Genomic DNA, 24,680 nt, shown 5'->3' with positions numbered 1-24,680 from the left:
GGCAGGAGGGGAATATAAGACCTGCATTTCCTTCTGGCTCTTTGCCACAGCAACACACTACCCACCTAGCTGTGCTACGGCTTCTAACTCCTGGTATCCTGATCTCGGACTCTTGGCTTCCTGACCCCTGGACTGCTGACCCTGGACTGCTGATTCCTCTACCCCAGTCCCGACGTACCAAGCCCAGGACTCTGACTGCTTGTAACCTGGACTGTGACACACATACAAAAATGAAGGGCCGAGAAGGGTCAGTTGGAGGGGGAGTGAGAAATGTCCCTATTTTCATCTAAGGAATGTTGGAGTGTATTTGACCAATGGGAGTAGTATGACAGAAGGAGGGGAGGTCTACCATAGGAGACAGAGCCAATGATAGGCTTTGTTAGGGGTGCTGGGAGTTCTTAAAAGGTAAAGGTAAAGGGGACCCCTGACCATTAGGTCCAGTCATGACTGACTCTGGGGTTGTGGCACTCATTTCGCTTTATTGGCCGAGGGAGCCGGCGTACAGCTTCCGGGTCATGTGGCCAGCATGACTAAGCCACTTCTGGTGAACCAGAGCAGCGCATGGAATTGCCGTTTACCTTCCTGCTGGAGCGGTACCTATTTATCTACTTGCACTTTGACGCGCTTTCGAACTGCTAGGTTGGCAGGAGCAGGGATCGAGCAACGGGAGCTCACCCCGTCGCAGGGATTCGAACTGCCAACCTTCTGATCTGCAAGTCCTAGGCTCTGTGGTTTAACCCACAGCGCCACCTGCATCCCTCTACTGGGAGTTCTTAGGAGGCCCCTATTCCTGTCCCCAAGCTAGAATTCCCAGTTTCCTGTGAAGAGGGATTGACTGTTAAACCAATCTGGAAATTGTAGCTCGGGGAGGGGAATAGGATTGTTTTGATTTGATTTGTTGTATCTCTACGCCGCTTTCCATTGAAACAAATCCCAAAGCGGATTCTGTACAATAAATGACAGTAACGTAACAGAACATTGCGAGTACAGCACAAATCATATAATTAACAAATCGTCAGCACAATCTATAAAACACTATTACCAAACAAGCAAAAAATACACATCACAATTACAGCACAATTCATGCTGTACGGTTAACAAATCAATACGGCATTTCTAACCTATAAAACAATATTAACAAAATAGAAACTAAAAAGTAAGCTGAATGCTATTAAGTTTGTACACGTACTCTCCCCTCCCTGCAATGACTCACAACCTTTCCACTTTATTCAGTTCATTAAAATACACATCTGCCATACAGAAGGACCCTGATCTAACAGAAATTCCTACAACGGAGTTATCTGTAACTTATTAGCTATAAAGTTAAACCTGTGAACTGTCTCCAAACAACTCTCAGCACCCTTCACAAACTACAGCTCCCAGAACTCTTTGGGGGAAGGCATGCCTGTATCATAGAGCTGTCAAAGTTCAGTGGTACCTCCGGTTGTGAACAGGATCCGTTCATGAGGCCCGTCTGCAACATGAGCAGAACGCAACCCGCGTCTGCGCATCTGCATGTGCGCGGGTCACGATTCACCACTTCTGCGCATGCACGTGATGTCATTTTGCGCGTCTGCGCATGCGCGAGTGGCAAAACCCAGAAGTAACCCTTTCCTGTACTTCCGGGTTGCCGTGGGACGCAACCTGAAGCAAACATAACAAGAGGTATGACTGTAGAGTATGTTGTGAATGTGGCCAAAGGCAGCTGCCTGAGGTGTCTGCCACACTCTACTGAATGGTAGGGATGGAAATAGTCCATAGGATTGGAACTTTAGCTATTGTGGTGAAACCATGGGGACAGCATTGCTCTCCAGTGAATGAGGTTTTGTTTTGGCGCAGGAGCTCATTCTGTCTGCAATCTCAGCAAGTCAGTCTATCCGTGGGAAATGGCCCATAAATACCACTACAGGAGGCACATTTGAACATTATTGTTCCAGACCCGCTCATTTGAAATCCCTTCCATCTCTGTGCAGTTTTCAGGCATGTCAGGGGAGAGGAGGGAGGAAAGTATGAAGGGGCGCCAGACGCAAATGAAGATCAATGTTTGAGAATAACTGGACCTGAACTGAAAAGGTCACGAGACATTTTATCAACTTCCTAGCCCAACCCTAACAACCCCAAAGCATGGCCACTCTATCGTCATTGCCTCCAAATGAGAAATAAAACACCTGAACTCAGCAGTGCAGAGGATGCGGAATGAGAATCGCCCCGTTTTTCATTTCGGTTCATCTCCATTAACTTGCCACTCGTTAATAAGAGCAGAAGAACAATCAATCTAAATAGAGGCCCAGCAATCAGCTCCTCTAATGTACGAGCAAAGACGATTAAATCATCCTTTTCACAGCTCAGAGAGGAATGCTACTCACGGAGGAGAGAGCAAAGGGAACTTTATTAGAAGCGTGTCAGGGTGTAATTTTTATTTTACAGTTTCTCCATCTGATGAAGCCCAGCCACTGTTGGATCCAATTTTGCCTTTGAAGCTTGGCAAATTGGCTCGGAGAAATATCTTGTCATCATAGTTGTCATAATCAAAACTGCAAGATGCATATTTCAGAGACTTTGCAGCTTCTGCAGAGTTTTTGTGGGAATTAGAGGCACAATCTTGGGGTGGGTTTTTTTTTTGTTTTGTTTTTAATAAAAGGGAATCACTCACATTACAGGGCAAGGAGCTCATTTCTCAGAGTAAAGCCATGATATTGTCAGAGTGAAAGTGCTCTAGCCAGGATTACGGATGCTTGAAGAATTCAGTTTATGGGAATCCCAAAGCAAAAGGACCTGATCCGCACCTCTGGGACTAATGTATAAATCAGAATGTAATTGCCCATCAGATTTCGTACCTTGGTTTTCGAACAGCTTAGTTCTCAAATGTTTTGGCTTCTGAACGACGCGAACCCAGAAGTGACTGTTCTGGTTTGCAAACTATTTTTGGAAGCCGAATGTCTGACGGGGCTTCCGCAGCTTCCGATTGGCTGCAGGACCTTCCTGCAGCCAATCAGAAGCCGCGTTTTGGTTTCCGAACATTTTGGAAGCTGAACAGACTTCTGGAAAGGGTTCTGTTCAACTTCCAAGGTACGACTGTATTCTTAAGAATTATTGCCATGGTACCATATGTTTAGGGATGCAGGAATAGGGGCCTCCTAAGAACTCCCAGTAGAGGGATGCGGGTGGCGCTGTAGGTTAAACCACAGAGCCTAGGGCTTGCAGATCAGAAGGTCGGTGGTTCGAATCCCCGCGATGGGGTGAGCTTCCGTTGTTCAGTCCCTGCTTCTGCCAACCTGGCAGTTCAAAAGCACGTCAAAACAGGACTTGAACAATGAGCTCACTTCGCTCAGTTGTCTCACACAATTACCAACATGGCAAGGCTTTTTGGATGCGGGTTTCTCCCCTATCTGTTTCTCTGCTAATTGTAGTGGTTTGTGACTTCATCACCCCCAGTTTCCAAAATGCTGGCTCCTTGCTTGTGAGTATCTCAGGCTGTACACACCCTAACTCATTTGTAGCAGGAAGTTTTTCTCGATCTGGAATTGAAGCTGGGATAGCTCAGTTAGAAGAGCATGAGACTCTTAATCTCAGGGTTATGGGTTTGAGCCCCATGTTGGGCAAAAGATCTTTGCATTGCAGGGGAATAGACTCACTGACCCTTGTGGTCCCTTCCATCTTTGCAATTCTACGATTCTATGCTTGCCCTCAACATGCCGTTTTCAATCTAAATCGATTGCGAATCCTGCCATCAACAAGGGTGAGTGTGAGTGCTTGATATGCATTTGAAAAACCATCCCTTTGGTTAACTTATCCATGCCTTCCTTACATTCTTACCTGTCTGAGTATTTAAGGACCGCATGAAGGACCGCATGAAGGAGTATTGAAGAACCACACTGAAGGAGCATCTCCACCCCTATTGTTCTGCCCAGACACTGAGGTCCAGTGCCGAGGGCCTTCTGGCGGTTCCCTCGCTGTGAGAAGCCAAGTTACAGGGAACCAGGCAGAGGGCCTTCTCGGTAGTGGCACCCGCCCTGTGGAACGCCCTCCCACCAGTTGTCAAAGAGAAAAATAACTACCAAACTTTTAGAAGACATCTAAAGGCAGCACTGTTTAGGAAAGCCTTTAATGTTTAATAGGTTATTGTATTTTAGTGTTTTGTTGGAAGCCGCCCAGAGTAGCTGGGGGGACCCAGCCAGATGGGCGGGGTATAAATAATAAATTATTATTATTATTATTATTATTATTATTATTATTATTATGACATCAGAGGGGCTGCTGAAAAGGAAATGAAGTAGCTGATCACCCTTGATCAGCAGTAGAAATTCGGCAGGAACAAAAGCGAGTTAGACAGGCGAGCGGACAAAGACAAAGGATGTGGGTGATTTGGGAGATCCCTTGGCACCCTGTTCTAGAAGGCCCACAGCTGCTGTATAAAAAGGTTGTTTTCTGCATTTAGGAGGCATTTGAACAGGAGGGGGGGTCGAGCACAACAGCAAGACAGCAGTCTGAACAAACACACACATATATATTCATGCAGAGGTTTTTCAAATTATAACTACCCCACCCTTCCTCCAACAATTCCTTTTCATCAAGATTCCAATTTGCCTCAGACCCTGGTATTCAGTACCACACACTCAGCCTTAAACAAGGGAAAACTTCTCTTTAAAGAAAGGCAAAAAAAAATAAATACCCTTGCTTGTGCTTTAAATTCCCTGCAGGCAAACAGCAGAGTTCTGGGATCGTTTCCAACCTGTTTTAATAGGCTAATCTGCTTACTGTATCACACACCAAGAAATTAGGCTTGTTTGTTCTGATGGCTACATGGAAAGATGGAAGGCCGTACCCAGCAACCAGATCTTTTGGGGGAAGGAGTGTAAATCAGGGCCAGAAGTAGGAGAAGGTTTTGGTCTTTCAAATTTAAGCAGCGCCCAATGCGAGCCCAAAAATCAACACACACCCCTCACCTTCTGTTCTGCTTGTTATAAAGGTAAAAGACCCCTGGACGGTGAATTCCAGTCAAATTCAACTATGGGGTGCAGCGCTCATCTCACTTTTCAGGCCGAGGAAGCCGGCGTTCGTCCGAAGACAGCTTTCTGGGTCATGTTGCCAGCCTGACTAGACTGCTTCTGGCACAATTGGACACTGTGACAGGTGGCAGAGCGCATGGAAACGCTGCTTACCTTCCCGCTGCAGTGGTACCTATTTATCTACTCTTGATGGTATGCTTTCAAACTGCTAGGTTGGCAATTCACGATATCATAATTTCTGGGAGATGATTTTTAATGAAATGAAAAATGTACTTAAATATACCTTTCAGAAGAAACCAGAGGCCTTTCTCTTGGGCATGGTCGGCCAATTGGTGCCAAAGAAGGACAGAACTTTCTTTATGTATGCAACAACAGCAGCAAGAATACTCATCGCGAAGTATTGGAAGTCACAAGATTTACCCACCCGGGAAGAATGTCAGATGAAAGTGATGGACTATATGGAACTGGCGGAAATGACTGGCAGAATCTGAGACCAAGGTGAAGAGTCGGTGGAAGAAGATTGGAAAAAAATTAAAGTTTATCTACAGAAACATTGCAAAATTAAGGAATGTTAGAAGGATGTTGGAATGAAGTAATGTGCTTTTAGCAGAAATGATATAAAGGATTAGGTAAAAATGGATTTGTTAATTGGTGAAAGACGAGAATGTAAAATTACAGTATAGTAAGATAAATTAATAGGATAAAAACAAAGCTGGAAAGGATTTGCTGAAATATCTAATTGAACTAGAATACAAAAAAGGGAGGTGTGAGGAGGTCAAGGAAATAAGCAAAGGAAAGAAGGTTATGTAAAGGTTTGATCTGTGTTGTTTTTTAATTGCTTGCACTTTTTCTGTCTTTTCTTGTTTTTCTCTTTTTTGTTTTCTCTTTTTTCTCTTTGTAATCCTTAAAAGTTGAATAAATATTATTAAAAAAAAATAATAATTCACGATATCATAATTGTGACACCCGGCAGCGCTCCCCTCAGCTCAGCTTCCAGGGCAGGGGAACTGGTTGTGCTGCCCTAATTCCCCTTTCCCCCTATGTGTAGGGAAGTTTATCTTTAGCAGAGGAACTATTCAGTCATACAAACCCCCACCTCCAAAATAAAGTGAGGTAGCCCAGAAACAGCTCTACTGCTTTATCAGGAGTGCTGGAGACAGAGCCAAGGAACCGCTACATGATACCTTCTCTAAAAATGGAGAATCAATTATGATATATCTTTTCTTTAGCTCAGAAGCCCTCACTGAAAAGCCAAAATGAGAAAAAGGATAAGATCTTAGAAAAAATTAAAGAAGGAGAAAAGAAATTGAGATCAAAACCAAAGTCTCAGGAGATCTTGAGAGAGATTAAATTACACCAAATTCAATATATGGAACTGATGAATCAAGAAATAGAATGGAAAATTAAACAAATGAGACAGAAAACGTTTGAATCTGCTGATAAATGTGGGAAACTTTTGGCTTGGCAATTAAAGAAGAGACAAAAACTAAATACAGTGACAAATTTAGAAGTGGATGGAAAGAACATTAATAATCCAACTGAAATTAGAAGCTGCTTCCAGAGATACTTTAAACAATTATACGCACAAGGGCCACAAAAAGACATTGACATAGAACAATTTCTGGAGAAAAATGGGATGAAGGAAATTTCAAGTGAAGACAAAGTGCTTCTGAATCAGAAAATAACTGAACAAGAAATAGAAGATGCCATCCAAAACATGAAACTGGGCAAATCTCCGGGGCCTGATGGACTGACTTCCAAATATTACAAGGCGTTAAAAGAATGGCTAATACAACCTTTGAAGGGAGTCTGTAATGAAATTCTTGAGGGGAAAGAAGCACCTGATACGTGGAAAGAGGCTTTTATCACGCTTATACCGAAGACAGAGACTGAAAAGACTCAACTTAAGAACTACCGCCCAATTTCTCTATTAAATGTGGATTACAAAATTTTTGCTGACATTTTAGCTAAAAGACTGAAAAAAGTTTTAATGGGGGAGATCCATAGGGACCAATCGGGCTTTCTCCCGAGAAGACATTTATCAGATAATGTAAGGAATATAATAGACATTTTGGAAATGCTAGAAGTTAATATTAACACAAAAGCTGTTCTGATATTTGTGGACGTGGAGAAAGCCTTTGACAATATTTCTTGGACCTTTATGAAGAAGAATCTCCATGGGATGGGGGTAGGCCAAGGTTTTGAAAACGGTATAGGCGCAATTTATTCTGAACAAAAAGCAAAGTTAATAGTAAATAACGTAATTACTGAAGAGCTTAAGATAGAAAAAGGGACACATCAGGGGTGCCCAATTTCCCCACTACTTTTTATTTTGGTCCTGGAGGTTTTGCTGAACATGATAAGAAAGATCAGCTGGTTAAAGGGGTTCAGGTCGGAGTGAGACAATATAAATTGAGAGCATTTGCAGATGACTTGGTACTTACATTACAAGAGCCGGAATCTAGTACGAAAAGGGTTTTGGAAATAATTCAAGAGTTTGGTCAAGTGGCAGGATTTAAATTAAATAAATTTAAGACAAAGGTACTAGAGAAAAATCTAACAGTAAGAGAGAAGGAGAGGTTTCCGACTGAAACAGGTTTAACTGTGGTTAAAAGTGTAAAATATTTGGGGATTAACATGACAGCTAAAAATTTGAACTTATTTAAAGATAATTATGAGAAATGTTGGAACCAAGTGAAAAAAGATCTAGAAATCTGGTCAAACTTGAAGCTTTCCTTGTCTGGTCGAATAGCAGCTATTAAGATGAATGTATTGCCTAGAATGTTATTTTTGTTCCAAACATTGCAAATTGTTGATAAGATGAAGTGTTTCAAGAGATGGCAGCGAGATATCTCTAAATTTATCTGGCAGGGCAAAAAACCCAGAATAAAATTTAAGATTTTAACTGATGCAAAGGAAAGGGGGGGATTTGCCCTGCCAGACTTGAAACTTTACTATGAGTCAGCAGCTTTCTGCTGGTTGAAGGACTGGCTGCTTCTTAAGAACACAGACATTTTAGATTTGGAAGGTTTTAATAATTTCTTTGGGTGGCATGCATATCTGTGGTATGACAAGGTCAAGGTTCATAAAGGCTTTAAAAACCATATTGTCAAGAAAGCATTGTACAACGTTTGGATTAGGTATAAGGACCTACTGGAGAATAAAACTCCAAGGTGGCTCTCATCAATGGAGGCAAAAGCTGTGAAAAAACTTAATATGGATTGTATATGGCCGAAATATTGGGAAATTCTAGAACAGGAGGGTAGTAATTTAAAACTGCAGAGTTTTGAGAAACTAAAGGATAAAGTGCGAGATTGGTTTCACTATTATCAAATTCTAGAGGTATATAAGATGGATAAGAAAATTGGCTTCCAGATGGAGAAATCCAAATTGGAAACAGAACTGTTAGAACCCAATACTAAGAATTTATCAAAAATGTATAACTTGCTGCTGAAATGGAATACACAGGATGAAATAGTCAAATCAGCTATGATTAAGTGGGCGCAAGATATTGGTCATAACATTATGTTTGCTGACTGGGAAAGGTTGTGGACCACCGGTATGAAATTCACGGCGTGTAACGCCCTGAAAGAAAATATTATGAAAATGATTTATAGGTGGTACATGACCCCAGTCAAGCTTGCAAAAATCTACCACTTGTCAGAGAATAAATGTTGGAAGTGTAAAGAAAGTGAAGGCTCATTCTTCCACCTCTGGTGGATGTGCCCAAGGATTAAGGCTTTCTGGGAAATGATATATAATGAAATGAAAAAGATGTTTAAGTACACTTTCCTGAAGAAACCAGAGGCCTTTCTCCTGGGTATGGTCAGCCATGTGGTGTTAAAGAAGGACAGAACTTTATTTTTGTATGCCACAACAGCAGCAAGGATCCTTATTGCAAAGTATTGGAAGACATCAGATCTACCCACTCTGGAAGAATGGCAGATGAAAATGACAGACTACATGGGACTCGCAGAAATGACGGGCGGAATCCGAGACCAGGAGAAAGAGACAGTGGAAGAAGATTGGAAGAAATTTAAGGACTATCTTAATAAATATTATAAGATTAATGAATGTTAGATTGACATGGATTTAAAATAACGTGGTTTTCAGAGACGACGAGTATGAAAAAGAATGGAAGTGGTAAAAAAATATTTGGGAAATAAGGGTATGGATTTGCTGATGGGATAATGAAATTAGAATACAGAACGGTGAGGTATGAGGAAGTCGGTGAAACTAGGTTGAGAAAATAAGGTTTGAAAGTTATACTTGTTGTCTTTGCTTGTGTCTGTTTTTATTGTTGTTGTTTTTTTTATGTCTTTATTGGAAAATTTAATAAATATCATTTTAAAAAAAAACCATAAAGCTACAATTTATTTTATCATGGTCAGCTTGGATGGATCATTTGATGCAAGGAAGGAGCCAAACGGCAGCTGATCTCTTAGCAGATCCAATGGATTGGGTCCAGCAGTCTCATCTCTCCCTCGGCTGTAGTCAGAGCAGGATTTGAAAAAAGAATTGAACAAGAATAAGAGGTCTAGTTAGGGTTGACCTAGCACAAGGAGCCTCCCCTCATACATGGGGCCCCAACTCCTAGGGGCCAAGGTCCCTTCGTCCCCTCAATAAAATATTGTCACTGTAGACCAGGCATGGCCAAACTTGGCCCCCCAGCTCTTTTCGGACTACAACTCCCATCATCCCTAGCTAACAGGGCCAGTGGTCAGGGATGATGGAAACTGTAGTCCCAAAACAGCTAGAGGGCCATGTTTGGCCATGCCTGGTGTAGACAGTATTGAACTAGATGGACCAATGGTCTGAGGCCACTTCCTGGAAAGGCCCCCCAAAACGAAATAGAGTGGTACCTCGGGTTAAGAACTTAATTCATTCTTAACCTGAAACTGTTCTTAATCTGAGGTACCACTTTAGCTAATGGGGCTTCCTGCTGCTGCCGTGCCGCCATCACACGATTTCTCATCCTGAAGCAAAGTTCTTAACCTGAGGTACTATTTCTGGGTTAGCGTAGTCTGTAACCTGAAGCGTCTGTAACCCAAGGTACCACTGTACCTTCCCTGTCCAAGGCCACTCCTTGCTCACATTATTTTATCTGAAAGGGGGGGCTCTGAGGGCATCCGGTAGAATAAATCCTCGCAGGAATGTTTGAAGGAAAGTAATCATTCTTTATAGGGGGACGCAGGTGGCGCTGTGGGTTAAAGCCTCAGCGCCTAGGGCTTGCCGATCGAAAGGTCGGCGGTTCGAATCCCTGCGGCGGGGTGCGCTCCCGCTGCTCGGTCCCAGCGCCTGCCAACCTAGCAGTTCGAAAGCACCTCCAGGTGCAAGTAGATAAATAGGGACCGCTTACCAGCGGGAAGGTAAACGGCGTTTCCGTGTGCGGCTCTGGCTCTGGCTCTGGCCAGAGCAGCGATGTCACGCTGGACACGTGACCCGGAAGTGTCTCCAGACAGCGCTGGCCCCTGGCCTCTTAAGTGAGATGGGCGCACAACCCCAGAGTCTGTCAAGACTGGCCCGTACGGGCAGGGGTACCTTTACCTTTACCTTTAATCATTCTTTATAAAGCATGAGGCCATTCTGAAGCCCTGCTTCTTGCTTATTATCTCCATTTCACCCACCTCTCCTGCGTCCTTTCAGTTTTGTCTATCCCACGCAGGGTTTGTTTTGTTTGTGCCTGTTTCATTAAATTGGCATTTGGAAACTATTTCCCCCAGAATGCCACATCCCGGCATAGCCCACTCAGAGGCAAGTCCTCTCACGCATTTCCCTCCCTTTTGCATTCCTCTCAGGGACCGTGGGCATGCATGCAAGGAGAGAGGCTGCTCTCTGCCTCTGGAGACCAGTCACTACCCGACATCTTGCCCCCATCCCTGCTTGGTTTAATTAACATTACACAGCAGCTTGAAAACCCAAATGACTAATATTCACTTCATCCTAGGCTAGGAGTAGGCAGGGGGAAAGCAAACACACACACATTCTTTTGTATATGAGATTTATTTGGCAATAAAGGAATTTGACCTTTTTAGAAAAAAGAGAGGATGGGGTGATCAAAATCCTCAGTGTTGAAGTGAGGAGTTTTGACAAATGTCTCCGTGCAAGTCAGGCTCCTGCAAGATTTCAAATGATGCCGGGTGCTTGAAAATGAATCTCTTCCCCCAAATTCTCCTTTCAAGTATTTGCTTATAATTTAAATGTATTCATTATCTTGATGTTAAAGAGTTGCCTGATACTGCCTGGAGAGCAAAGTATTTGCTGAATATATCATTTAAAGCACCCTGATGATAAGCAGCCATAGCTTTTCCCAAAGGATTCTGAGAGCTGTTGTTTGCTAAGGGTGCTGAGAGTTGTTAGGAGGTCCTGATTCCCTACAAAGAGCTTTGATTCTTAGAGTGAGTTAACAATCAATCTCTCTTCCCAGGGAACTCTTAAGAAAAACCCCAAGTCAGGAATCACCAACACAGAATCAAAGAAATCTCAGCCAGAGCATCCATGACAGATGGTCATCCAACCTCTGCTTAAAAACCTCTGAAAGGAGAGTCCACAACCTTCTAAGAGGGTCCATTCCACCCTAGAACAACTCTTACTGTCAGAAAGTTCTTCCCTATGTTCAGTCAGAATTTCCTTCCTTGTAACTTGAAGCCATTGGTTTGGGTCCTACCCTCCAGAGCAGGAGAAAACAAGCTTGTGCGGTCCATGTGTGGTCCTTGAGATATTTGAAGATGGCTATCATATCTCCTCTCAGTCTCTTTTTCCCCAGGCTAAACATACCCAGCTCCCTCAACAGTTCCTCACAAGGCTTGGTTTCCAGACCCTTGATCATCTTGGTCACTCTACTCTGCACACGTTCCAGCTTGTCAATATCCTTCTTAAATTGTGGTGCCCGGAATTGGGCACAGTATTCCAGGTGTGGTCTGATCAAGGCAGAATAGAGCGGTACTATTACTTCCCTTGACCTGGAAGCTATACTTTTGCTGAAGTATACCTGGTGCCCCTACAAGTTGATGCTGGACTCAAGACACTGGAAAATGATAGAAGATATAGTTCATGCTAGACGGTTCTTTTCTTTTTTTTTACTGATACAGTTGGAAATGTTATGTTTTCTGTTTTGGCGATCTCAAAGTCACGCTGAGCCAGGAGAGATAAATTTGTGTGCTCAGCGAGTTGGTCATTCTTTCTTGCTTTCATTTTCAACCTTGCACGTTTGCAGATTTCTCTGAAGTATTTATTATTATTATTATTTGGTAATGAAGTCTTTTGGCTTTAGTCCAAGTTCCTCTTTTACTGATGAACTTTTGACTCTACATGTTTTATTACTGCCAGACTCACACACTCCAAATATACGCTTGAGACAGAGGGTCTTCTTGGTAGTGGCACCCCCCTATGGAATGTCCTCCCATCAAATGTCAAGGAAATAAACAACTATCTGACTTTTAGAAGACATCTGAAGGTAGCCCTGTTTAGGGAAGTTTTTAATGTCTGGTGTTTTATCATTTATTATTATTATTATTATCATCATCATCATTAATTCTGTCAGGAGCCACCCAGAGTGGCTGGGGAAACCCAGCCGGAAGGGCGGGGTATAAATAAATTATTGTTATTATTATTATTATTATTATTATTATTATTATTATTATTATGCAAGTCTGCTATTCGTCAGGACATGGAGTGGCAAGGATTTTAGGCTGATTCCCGTCAGACCAATAGTCAGGGATGTTGGAAGCTGTAATCTACAGCTATCTGAGCCATGAATTGATACAAAAATAGTAGGCTTTTACTAGTTATCAAATCTATTGATTTTTATATCTTTATGCAATAGAATGAAATCATCGACGCTGACCTCCCAGAGCAGGAGATATGGAAATGTCTGCAAAAATATTATTTCAGGTCATGCCAGGAAGTGACACTGTTGTGTAAAGCGACTATTCAAGCTCTCCTTAATCTCCTTGTGCTGCAAAATGAGCAATGAAGGAGCCAAAGTCTCCCTAGAAGTACTTACTGTACCTGTTCTTTGCTGATCCTGACATTCCCTAAAGCCGCCTTATCCTCCCAGGGTATTAAGCCATTGCTGCAATCACCAAGAGCTTTTTTTCAATGGCGAGCTTGAGTCTTTTGGCTGCAGTTTATCAGTAGCACTCCTTGTTGGAGGTTTTGTGAATTACAGAAGAAACTTAGAAAAACTTAAAATGAAGAAAAAGGAAGCGGAGGGCAGGGGCGCCTGAGGAGAAAAGAAGCATAATTCCATACTTCTGCAGCAAGGAAAGTTTAATAGTCCCAAGTTTGAAGCACGAAGTCAAGTAGTAGACAGAGAGCATTTCCATGGGTGGTAAGAATCCAGCCCAACTGCAAGGCTTGTGGAGCCAGCAAATGGCGATTAAGATGGGGCGTACCAATTGTTTCATAATTTATTTTTGTTGTTCTAGCCCTCTACATTGTATCCAATTGGCTGTGCAATGGCTCCAGCGAAATCCCAGATCCCAAACCAATTGGAGCTCTGATTTAGGTCAACCTGGGGTTCATCCGGAGTAGGTTAAGGCAGTGCCAGATCAGATTGGGTCCAACTGGAGCAATCCTGGGCTGTCAAAATGGGGGGTTGTTGGGCAACAAGGTTGTGCACCTCCACCCCTCCTGATAGCACGTTTAATCAGGATTAAACACGGTTTTAAATTCTGATTAAACCCTAATTAAAGGTGGTGCAAGGTCCCCCATTAGATTTGGGGCCTGGAATCAGGTCCAGATCACACACACACACACCCCAGTTCATCTAGGTCAGATCAGGGCTGTCCCAAAGAACCAGATCTGGCACTGAATTAGATCAGGAGATCTGTGCACAGCCTCAGTACCCAAGGCTGCTAACAAATAAAATGCCTGAATCACTGCAATCTTAAACAAAGCAACAGTTCCATGTGCTGACAGTTCATAAATGAACTTCATGGAGCCTGTTCAGTATTGTTCAGTAACCTCTGTTGCACCTTGGATGGAACCAGGAGAAATTATTGTGTCATGTGTTGGGTGTCTTAGTGGCTTGAGAGCCAGTGTGGCGTAGTGGTTAAGAGTGGTAGACTCGTAATCTGGTGGACCGGGTTCGCGTCTCCACTCCTCCACATGCAGTTGCTGGGTGACCTTGGGCTAGTCACACTTCTTTGAAGTCTCTCAGCCCCATTCACCTCACAGAGTGTTTGTTGTGGGGGAGGAAGGGAAAGGAGAATGTTAGCCGCTTTGAGAGTCCTTTGGGTAGTGATAAAGCGGGATATCAAATCCAAACTCCTCCTCCTCTTCTTCTTTGAGAAAGTAGATAGAATGAGAGATTAGCAAACACCAAGGCACTGAGAAATTACCTGAGTAATAGGGTTGCCATATTTCAAAAAGTAAAAACCATGACACCCCAAAACTGTTGAGCTTTTTTTTATACAAACTCCAAAAAAAACAGGAATTTTTGATTGACTTGCCTAAGATCCAGGACAAAGTGACGCCTTTCGGAAATTCCCCCTGGACGTCGGTTCTGCCTTGGAGATCCCAGTAATGTCTGGGAAAATCCGGACGTATGGCAGCCCTACTGGGTAACGAATAGGTCATGTAGAAGTCACTTTTTCCCACCTTCAGAAGGCAGAACATAGTTATCAGGGTTGGTATGACGTCAGAACCATATGTAAGAAGGGAACTCAATACAGAGCTTTGATTTTCACCAGAGGCACCATGTTTCTTGTAACATGTAGTTCAACTCATCATTTAAACCATTCCTGGAAAGGTTAAAATGGTGCTTAAGTCTCAGGCAGTCCCCGAGCATAAAACCATAGAATCACAGAATTGTAGAGTTGGAAGGGACCTCGAGGGTCATCTAGTCCAACCCCCTGCAATGCAGGCTTCTCAGCGAAAGCATCCATGACAGATGGCCATCCAACCTCTGCTTAAAAACCTCCAAGGAAGTCCACCACCTCTCATGTGAGTCTGTTCCACTGCCGAACAGCTCTTACTGTCAGAAAGTTCCTCCTGATGTTTAGTCAGAATCTCCTTTCTTGCAACTTGAAGCCATTGGTTCAAGTCCTACCCTCCAGAGCAGGAGAAAACAAGCTTTTCCTCTCTTCCATGTGATAGCTCTTGAGATATTTGAAGGTGGCTATCATATCTCCTCCTTTCCAGGCTAAACCCAGCTCCTTCAACTGTTCCTCATCAGACTTGGTTTCCACACCTTTGATCATCTTGGTCGTCCTCCTCTGCACACAGTCCAGCTTGTCAACACCCTTCTTAAATTGTGGTGCCCAAAACTGGACACAGTATTCCAGGTGTGGTCTGACCAGAGCAGAACAGATGGAATATGATTTCCCTTGATCTGGACACTATTATTATGTTCCTGCATGGTAAGTCATTACTGGAATGGCAGCCAGTGACTTTGCCTGGCCTGTGGGGTCTGACATAGTCATCCACAGTGAATGGGGCAGCGGTCGCAGTTAATAACTCAGTGAATGGAAAACCAGCCTTTAAAAGCACCGCACAATGGAAAGCAAGATAGCGTGAAATAAAGTAGATTACCTCTTTCTCTTTCCCCTGCTTTTGCTATCTAGAGGTATTGGTGTCAACCATCTGTAAGCGCCCATTGTGAGAGGCCCACATTCCTCAAAGGGAAGATTTTGACTATTAAATCCTGGAGCAGCGGTTATGAAACTGCAATCAAGGGAGTAATCCCTTGCTAATATGCAATCCTATTTTGGGCCTCAGCGCAAGATACGTCAATTTCATTCAGCGACATGGCTGCTTTTTCCTGAATAGCATAGCAGGTTAAAGGTAAAGGTACCCCTGCCCGTACGGGCCAGTCTTGACAGACTCTGGGGTTGTGCGCCCATCTCACTTAAGAGGCCAGGGGCCAGCGCTGTCCGGAGACACTTCCGAGTCACGTGGCCAGCATGACATCGCTGCTCTGGCCAGAGCCAGAGCCAGAGCCGCACACAGAAACGCCGTTTACCTTCCCGCTGGTAAGCGGTCCCTATTTATCTACTTGCACCCGGAGGTGCTTTCGAACTGCTAGGTTGGCAGGCACTGGGACCGAGCAGCGGGAGCGCACCCCGCCGCAGGGATTCGAACCGCCGACCTTTCGATCGGCAAGTCCTAGGCGCTGAGGCTTTAACCCACAGCGCCACCTGCGTCCCAGCGCAAGATACGTCAATTTCATTCAGCGACATGGCTGCTTTTTCCTGAATAGCATAGCAGGTTACTGGATTATATAAGGTAGGGATAGCTGTTTATACCTTGCAGTTTCTGCAGATATGCAGAAAAAGTAAAAGAATTTTTTTTTGCTGAAAAAACACATGGAGTGGAAGAAGATTCCACCTTTCTAAGACTCATAGTCTTTCCTTCCTTCCTTCCTTCTTTCTTTCTTTCTTTCTCCTAAGCCTTATAGTTGAAGCAATGCAACAGTCAGCAGCTACAGTACTGGTCTTAGGCCTGGGAGACTGAAGGTAAACATAGGATGAGCCTGGGACACTCGTGTTCTCTCAGCCTCACCTACCTCACAGAATTGTGAGGATAATAGCAAGAGAACCATGTGGTATGCTGCACTGAGCTGTTCTGAGGGCAGATGGCTTGACAACTGTAATAAATAAAAAGTAGAGCCTGCACAAAAAAACTTGCAAGTTGAGGTTTCATGTACAGGGTTCCAACGAACTGGGCATGCCCTTTTCCTGAATTTTCCATTTCATTCCCTCTTCCAGATTTCCCTCCCCTGCCCTGCCACCACCCAACATTCATAGAATCACAGAATTGTAGGACTGGGAAGGGACCACAAGAGACATCTAGGCCAAACCCCTGCAATGCAGGAATCCTTTGCCCAATGCAGGGCTTGAACTCCTGACAACTCCTAGGGGCCAAGGCCCTTTCAGCACCTCCAATAAAATATTTGAGGGGCCAGAGCCCCCCATAGTTGATGGTCATTGTCATTCAAATGGTGTGCATGCTCCCTGTCTTGTGATCAGTTATGTGGGGCAAGGCTTGTTGTTGTTGTTTAGTTGTTTAGTTGCGTCCAACTCTTCGTGACCCCATGGACCAGAGCACACCAGGCACTCCGGTCTTTCACTGCCTCCCGCAGCTTGGTCAAATTCATGTTGGTAGCTTCAAGAACACTGTCCAACCATCTCGTCCTCTGTCGTCCCCTTCCCCGTGTGCCCTCCATCTTTCCCAACATCAGGGTCTTTTCCAGGGAGTCTTCTCTTCTCATGAGGTGGCCAAAGTATTGGAGCCTCAGCGTCAGGATCTGTCCTTCCAGTGAGCACTCAGGGCTGATTTCCTTCAGAATGGAGAGGTTTGATCTTCTTGCAGTCCATGGGACTCTCAAGAGTCTCCTCCAGCACCATAATTCACAAGCATCAATTCTTCGGCGATCAGCCTTCTTTATGGTCCAGCTCTCACTTCCATACATCACTACTGGGAAAACCATAGCTTTAACTATACGGACCTTTGTTGGCAAGGTGATGTCTCCGCTTTTTAAGATGCTGTCTAGGTTTGCCATCACTTTTCTCCCAAGAAGCAGGCGTCTTTTAATTTCGTGACTGCTGTCACCATCTGCAGTGATCATCGAGCCCAAGATCACTGGCTTACCTGCGCCCCAATATTTTATTCCAGTTGGAATCCCGACCCTGAGATTAAGAGTCTTATGCTCTACTGACTGGTCAACATTCCATGCCCACAAGCACTGGGCTGCTTTTGGTTCTCCTGCTCCTTTTAGATTAATTTTTCCAAATAGGTTTTGTACTTTTGGGTTGTCCCCCCCCCCCCACCTGCTGATGTGTGTGTGTGGTGCCATTTTGGCTACAGAACGGCAAAGATTTGTAAAAAATCAGTGACACCATCAGCATCCTAAGCTTTATACTCCCCAGTTGAGTTTGATACTGCTTTTAATGCACTTACTGCTTTGTACCTCTGAAGCTACCTTTTACAGAGTCCATCCGGCCTAATGTCATCTGGTCTGGATGGTGGCAGTTCTTCAGTCTCAGGGTTTCCCACCACATGCTCCCTACTCTTTTGGCTGGAGAAGGCAGGGAGGAACTTAGGAAAACACATAATAATAATAATAATAATAATAATAATAATAATAATAATAATTTATTATTTATACCCCACCCATCTGGCTGGGCTTCCCCAGCCACTCTGGGCGGCTTCCAACAAAATATTAAAATACAGTAATCCATCAAACATTAAAAGCTTCAGACATCTTCAGCTGCCTTCAGATGTCTTCTAAAAGTCTGGTAGTTGTTTTTCTCTTTGACATCTGGTGGGAGGGCGTTCCACAGGGCGGGTGCCACTCAGTGTCCGGGTAGAACAATGAGGGTGGAGATGCTCCTTCAGATATACTGGACCAAGGCTGTTTAGGGCTTTCAAGGTCAGCACCAACACTTTAAATTGTGCTCGGAAACGTACTAGAAACCAATGTAGGCCTTTCAAGACCAGTGTTATGTGGTCTCAGTGGCGACCCTACTTTCATGTAAGGCAAGCACTCTATCACTAAACTATACCTGCCTCTCTTTACTTATGCAGCTATTGATCTCATTGTCATTTTATTATTGAATGTTTTAGGGCAGGGTTCATATATTTTTTTATGCCAGCTGCCTTGAAAGGTAGATTAGAAAGGCGGGCTAGGCATTCACTCATTCATTCAGTATGGACAATGATAACTGGTCACTGCCAGGTAGGGATGGATGAATCTGTCAATATTGGTTGCTCTCAGTTCCTCGTTTTTCTGGTCCTAAACACAGTTTGTTGCATTTCCACATCAGTTTGTGAATCTTTAAAAAATAACTACATGAGAACATAAGAAGAGCCTGCTGGTTTCAAGCCCGTTTCCAGTTCCCACAGTGATCATCCAGATATTTGTAGGATGCTGTCAGGAGCCAGAGTCAGAGGCAAGTTACTTATAACTGATACACGGTGTCAGTGAAGTTAAGTCAAAGAAACCAGAACAGGCCTAGTGTTCTCAGCAACTCTTCCCAGTAGGTCAGAGTCTTCCAAACTGTGTGTCACAACACGTTAGTGTATCGGCTGCAGTGTGTAGGTGTGTCGCATGAACGCTCCCTTCCGGAGCTGGTAAGGTGTTAGTTTAACCTCCAGTTTGCTAATAAAACTGAATTACTCTTTCGTGAAATGATGTGTGTCTAAAAAGTGTGCCACCAACATGAAAAGTCTGGAAAGCTCTGCAGTAGATCTTGCCCCAATGAGGCAGTTGTGAAGACAGAAGGTCTCTGCCTTCCCAAGTCCCTTCCTCTCTGGGGGTTTTCCCAGGCAGTCTAAGCCTCCTTCGTTTTGTCTGTCTTTGCTCCACCCTTTTCATTCCTCTCTGTGTTCTAGGAGACCATTGAAAAGGGGAGCTGGTTACAGCAGGAGGGAGAGCTTCCCTGGCTTCTTCAGTAGCCTGCCTCCACTCTGTCTCTTGAACATGAGGCTTCTGATTCTGGACTCCTCTCTGCCCCAGCCTCTTCCTGCTCACTAAACCCTGTTGCCTCTTCCCCTTCCAACATCTCCTCCTCCTCGCAGTCTGCTCCCTCTTTTCCCTCTGACCACCCATCTTTGTCCCACCAGGAATCCCCTGGCTCTGAGCCTTCTTCCCCTGGGGGTTCCCTTGGGGCTTCCCCAGCTAGTGCCTCCCAGCACTACTTTGCATCCAGCCATAGAATCATAGAATCATAGAATCATAGAATCATAGAATCATAGAATCATAGAGTTGGAAGAGACCACAAGGGCCATCGAGTCCAACCCCCTGCCAAGCAGGAAACACCATCAGAGCACTCCTGACATATGGTTGTCAAGCCTCTGCTTAAAAACCTCCAAAGAAGAAGACTCCACCACACTCCTTGGCAGCAAATTCCACTGTCAAACAGCTCTTACTGTCAGGAAGTTCTTCCTAACGTTTAGGTGGAATCTTCTTTCTTGTAGTTTGGAGCCATTGCTCCGTGTCCGCTTCTCTGGAGCAGCAGAAAACAACCTTTCTCCCTCCTCTATGTGACATCCTTTTATATATTTGAACATGGCTATCATATCACCCCTTAACCTCCTCTTCTCCAGGCTAAACATGCCCAGCTCCCTTAGCCGTTCCTCATAAGGCATCGTTTCCAGGCCTTTGACCATTTTGGTTCCCTCCTCTGGACAAGCTTGTCCATGACAAGCAAGCAGGGCTGTTCAGAGAAGGGTTCCACTGGGTGCATCTTGACCAGGGGCATCCCCAAATCTGGAGTCAGCAGTCCAGAATGGAAAGGCACCAGAATGGATTGGGCAACTGTAATGGATGTATTGGGGTTGCTCGTGCGTAAGTTGCCACCACTCCTGGCTAGGTAGCCTGGTTAAACCTTTCCTGACTGGACAGCCCTTCACTTTGTGGCTGTTCAGTCACTAGCAGAATCCATCAGTGGGCGTTTCTTAAACTTCTTCCAGCACAAAAGCTCTTTGACGCCAAGTCTACGCCTACTTTCCCTGCACGGAAGTCTTCTGCGCAGGGTGGGTGTGGGCAGAGGAGGACCTGTGCTCTCCCCGCTGGTCTCCAGCAAAGAGTCCTGGAGACCCCTCTCCGATTCCCCCAACCGCCCCCCTTTATCCCTGGTGTTACGCTGATTTCCTTCCCCAGCCGATGAGTTCCCTCTCTCCCTGCTTGGCCCTTCTCCGGCATCGCTAGGGAGCCCTGCCTCCACTGCTGGCTCCGATGTCAGTTCCCTGACAGCAACTAATCTCTGCCATATGGCTCCTGTATACTAGGGGCAGCCATGTGCAATATTGGAGCATATGCTTGTAATATACTCCCTTTTTAATTACAATGAGAAAAAAAAATTCTGGGGCACAGAGCTTGCTCTGGATTATATTTGTGGATTATTAGATGGATGAGATTTCATTTCTGAGCTATTCAAGTGTGAACTTTGGTGACATCTCAGATACCACAAAGAACACCTATTTGCATCCTCCATTGTGCTTTCATAAGTAGTTTTGAATGATTTAGGAGGAGGAGACTGTTATGGTGAAAAAGAAACCCAAGAAATCCAATGAGCATTGGGATCTGGGCACTTGAGCTTGTCTGGATCGGAGCCAGTGCTTACAATTGCTTTTACGTTTCTCATCGATGCATGTATTGATTTGAGCTCCTCCATACTTTAAGGCTTATTTTGGAACTGCAATTGAAATCAATCAGACTTACTTTCAAGTAAACATGTCTAGTACTGAGGAATTTCTTGGCCTCTTAAGGGGAAGACATAATGTTTGAGTGCCATCGCTCTGCTGATTTCAAGTGGTCAGTCATCGATGACAATACGCTCACCTTGGAAATTAAAACAATTGGAGATTACTTCCTATGAAGAAGAGTTGAATGAACTGAGGATCCGATTCTCCTTCCTGAATCTAAATTCTTCTGCTATTTTTTGTTTTGTTTTTACTACTCAGTTTCTTTCTAAAATTGTTAGGTAGTACAAAAGAAATGCCATGCAATTTATCCCCCACAGATTGAGAGTCCACAAAGATTAAGTAGAGATGGAGGGGAGTTCCATGTGGTCTGCATTTTTAAGCTTGTCCTAAACAGTATTATTGGTTTTCTGAGGCCTATTTCAGGCAGAGATGGCTGACTGCACATTTCTTTTGCGACACATTACAATAGAGATATAAGGATGAGAGATGGGATTATTGCTTCAAGCAACAGCTACACATCAGTTGTATAAGTGCCAACTCCATGGGGTCGAGGACATCTCAGCCCCCCCCCCCCACCAAGCATGTGGGGATGAGGCTGAGCTCTCCCATTGTGCTGGTCCCATGGGTAGGTCAAGAGGCGAGGTCCTAGTCCGGTCCAAGGTCGAAGGAGCAATATGGAGGCAGTCCGTAAAAGCTGAGGCTGGGTGCAGGGCAGGGTTCAGGCAGGAACTGGTGACCAACAATGTTGCTTCAGCAACTTGGGACTGGGGCTGGCTGGCTTTTATCTGCCCTGAGGCATAGGGCGGCCACGATCCTCAGGTGACTTGCCTCTCCTGGCCTGGAAGCGAGCACTCCTCCTGCGGGAACTTAGTTCCCTCCGCCTCTCTGCCCTAAGCCTCTGCAGCCCAGGAGAGGGTTACTGGACCCAGAGGAAACCTCAGCTTCCTCTGACAGGGCTGAGAGTGGAGCACCTGCAGGCAATGGGTCCTCCATCACCTCAGGAGCCAGAGCAGACTCAGTTGGTGGCTGCACCTGAGGATCCAGCACAGGTGAGGACCCTTCAGGCTCATGCCCCAGCCCCAGCTCAGCTGGAGGCGGGGAATCCTGTGCAGGCAAGGATTCCTCAGGTTCAGCATCTGATGCCTAATCCCAGGCCATCACACCCATGATCTTGAGAAGACAGGCCCTGTTGGGCCTCACCTTAGCAGCAGAGGGTCCCGTCGGGCCTCCCTGCCGTGGCAGGCCTTCCCGGGCCCTGTGGCCTCCTCCCAACACGTGGGACGTCACATGTGTGTGTCGCATGTGTGACATCACGCGCACATGACAAGACTCCCTGCCATGTTGTGTGGGACTCGCCACCTCTGATTGTCTACTTCTGATCTCAATCTGGGGGGAACTCCAATCTTTTTGGGGTCACATCCATTATCCCTTACAAAAGAACATAGGCACCGGAATTTCATGTGGGGAATTTGTACTTTAGAGCAACTTTGCTCAATGAAAAATTTTTAATTCCCTTGTACTGTGAGGAAGTGCCCGGCCAGCTCCCTGAACACACTGCTATGAATGACAGTTGCTCAAAGGCACTTAATTGCGGCCCAATTAAGAAAGCAGCAAACGACTCACAATCCAATGAACAGCTCATGTAGTAGTATGACACCATACTGTTCTGCATCTCCCTGGGCCCCCTGAGGAAATACAGACAAGGAGTCCAGGGCAGGTTGCTAAGGAAGAGTGCCATCTTTTTTCTGGGCATAGATAGCATGATTTCAACCACTGTATGAGAAGCAGAAGCAGAGTAGGTGAAACATCAGCATCACTAGGAGGAGCACCATCATGGGAGACTAAAACCCTGGAGGATGTTAGAATTCCTGCTCCGTGATTGCAGTCATAGGATTCTTGTCTTTCACATGACAGTACATGTTTTGACTCCACAGAGTGGGAAGTGACGGGAACAGGATGTTTGTGTTACTGTGTTCCATGAAGTGGAACTATTGTCCTTTGTTCTTTCTCTTTGCTGTCTGATGCTAGAGAGAGAGGGAACCATGTTGCAGTGCTCCGTGTGTGTTTATATGTAAATAAAGTAGATTAGCCAAAATGCTGAGTTGCTGAGGTCTATCACGCAAGCTGTGAAGACTCTGTGGATCCCTAAGTGCGACGATGTCTGTTGGCATCGGTCGCTGTGATGTTCGGGCTGAGGAAAGCTTTTGAAGCTCCCGAACAATCGACCAGGAGGGAGAGAACAGTCGGGCATGTGTTTCTGCCATGGTCCTACTCAAGAGTAGGACAAGCTCCTGGCAGAGACATGGTATCTCTACGCATGTTTCCATTCCCCCACCACTTGGTCATGTTGAGCATTCAACATGTGCACATTAAGGTTTTGGGGATCCAGCAACATTTGGGAGGCTCCCTGTACTTTCTAGTAGAAAAATAACCATAGAATTTTAGAGTTGGAACCCCAAGGGTCATCTAGCCCAATTTCCGGCAATGCAGGAATCACAGCTAAAAGAAAATTCCTGACAGATGGCCGTCTGTATGGGAAATGCATCTGGAAGACCAAAATGTATCAAGGAGTTAATGATCTGACATGGTTACCCTTCCTGCCCATTTCTTTCTCCTCCCTCGCTCTTGTTAAGTTTTTGATGGTGTGAGAACAGTCTTTAATGTCCTGAGAACGTTGGGAGGAGGTGAAGACCCCACACAGCTGTCTTAATCAGTTGTGGAGGATAATGCTGGGTACCTTCTTTGATGTTGGACTTCGAAAGCACATCAGCATGCAAGTAGATAAATAGGTACTGCTCCGGCAGGAAGGTAAACGGCGTTTCTGTGCGCTGCTCTGGTTCGCCAGAACTGGCTTACTGTAGTCATGCTGGCCACATGACCCGGAAGCTGTACGCCGGCTCCCTCGGCCAATAAAGCGAGATGAGCGCCGCAACCCCAGAGTCGGTCACGACTGGACCTAATGGTCAGGGGTCCCTTTACCTTGCCTTTGGCAAGAAACCATCCAACCTTTGTTAAAAAAAACTTCCAATGAAGGAAAACCTGCCATTTTCTGAGGTAGTCAGTTCCACTGTCCAATGGTTCTTACCTATGCCTCTCCAGTTGCTGTTGGTTCTCCAGCTCTCAATAGCCCTGTCAGACAGCATGGTAGATAATCAGAGATCATGTGAGATGTCAGGCCACAGGTTTCCCATTCCTGCTTTAGAGGAAGAGAATATGTCCTCCTGCCACTGGAAGAGTAGTGTTACAAAAGGTCAGAAGTCTCTATCTGGGTTCTAAATATCCTATGCTACACATAGGCTATTCTCTCCAGGCTATAATATCCAAAACAACATATTATCTAAGGTTTCATTTACAGGTCATGCGGACAGGAGATGCTGTTCCTGTGAACGTATACCCTTTCCCCACTGAACCCATAATGTAATGTGTGGTGTGATCTCTCCACATGAACACTTATACAGAGATGATCCAATGCAGCCATACACATAGAGGATCCCCCAACTGTTTTGAGGGGGATGGATC

The sequence above is a fragment of the Podarcis cretensis genome, assembly GCF_951804945.1.
Source record: "Podarcis cretensis genome assembly, chromosome: 7".
Taxonomy (NCBI): domain Eukaryota; kingdom Metazoa; phylum Chordata; class Lepidosauria; order Squamata; family Lacertidae; genus Podarcis; species Podarcis cretensis.
This window is presented reverse-complemented; position numbering follows the sequence as displayed.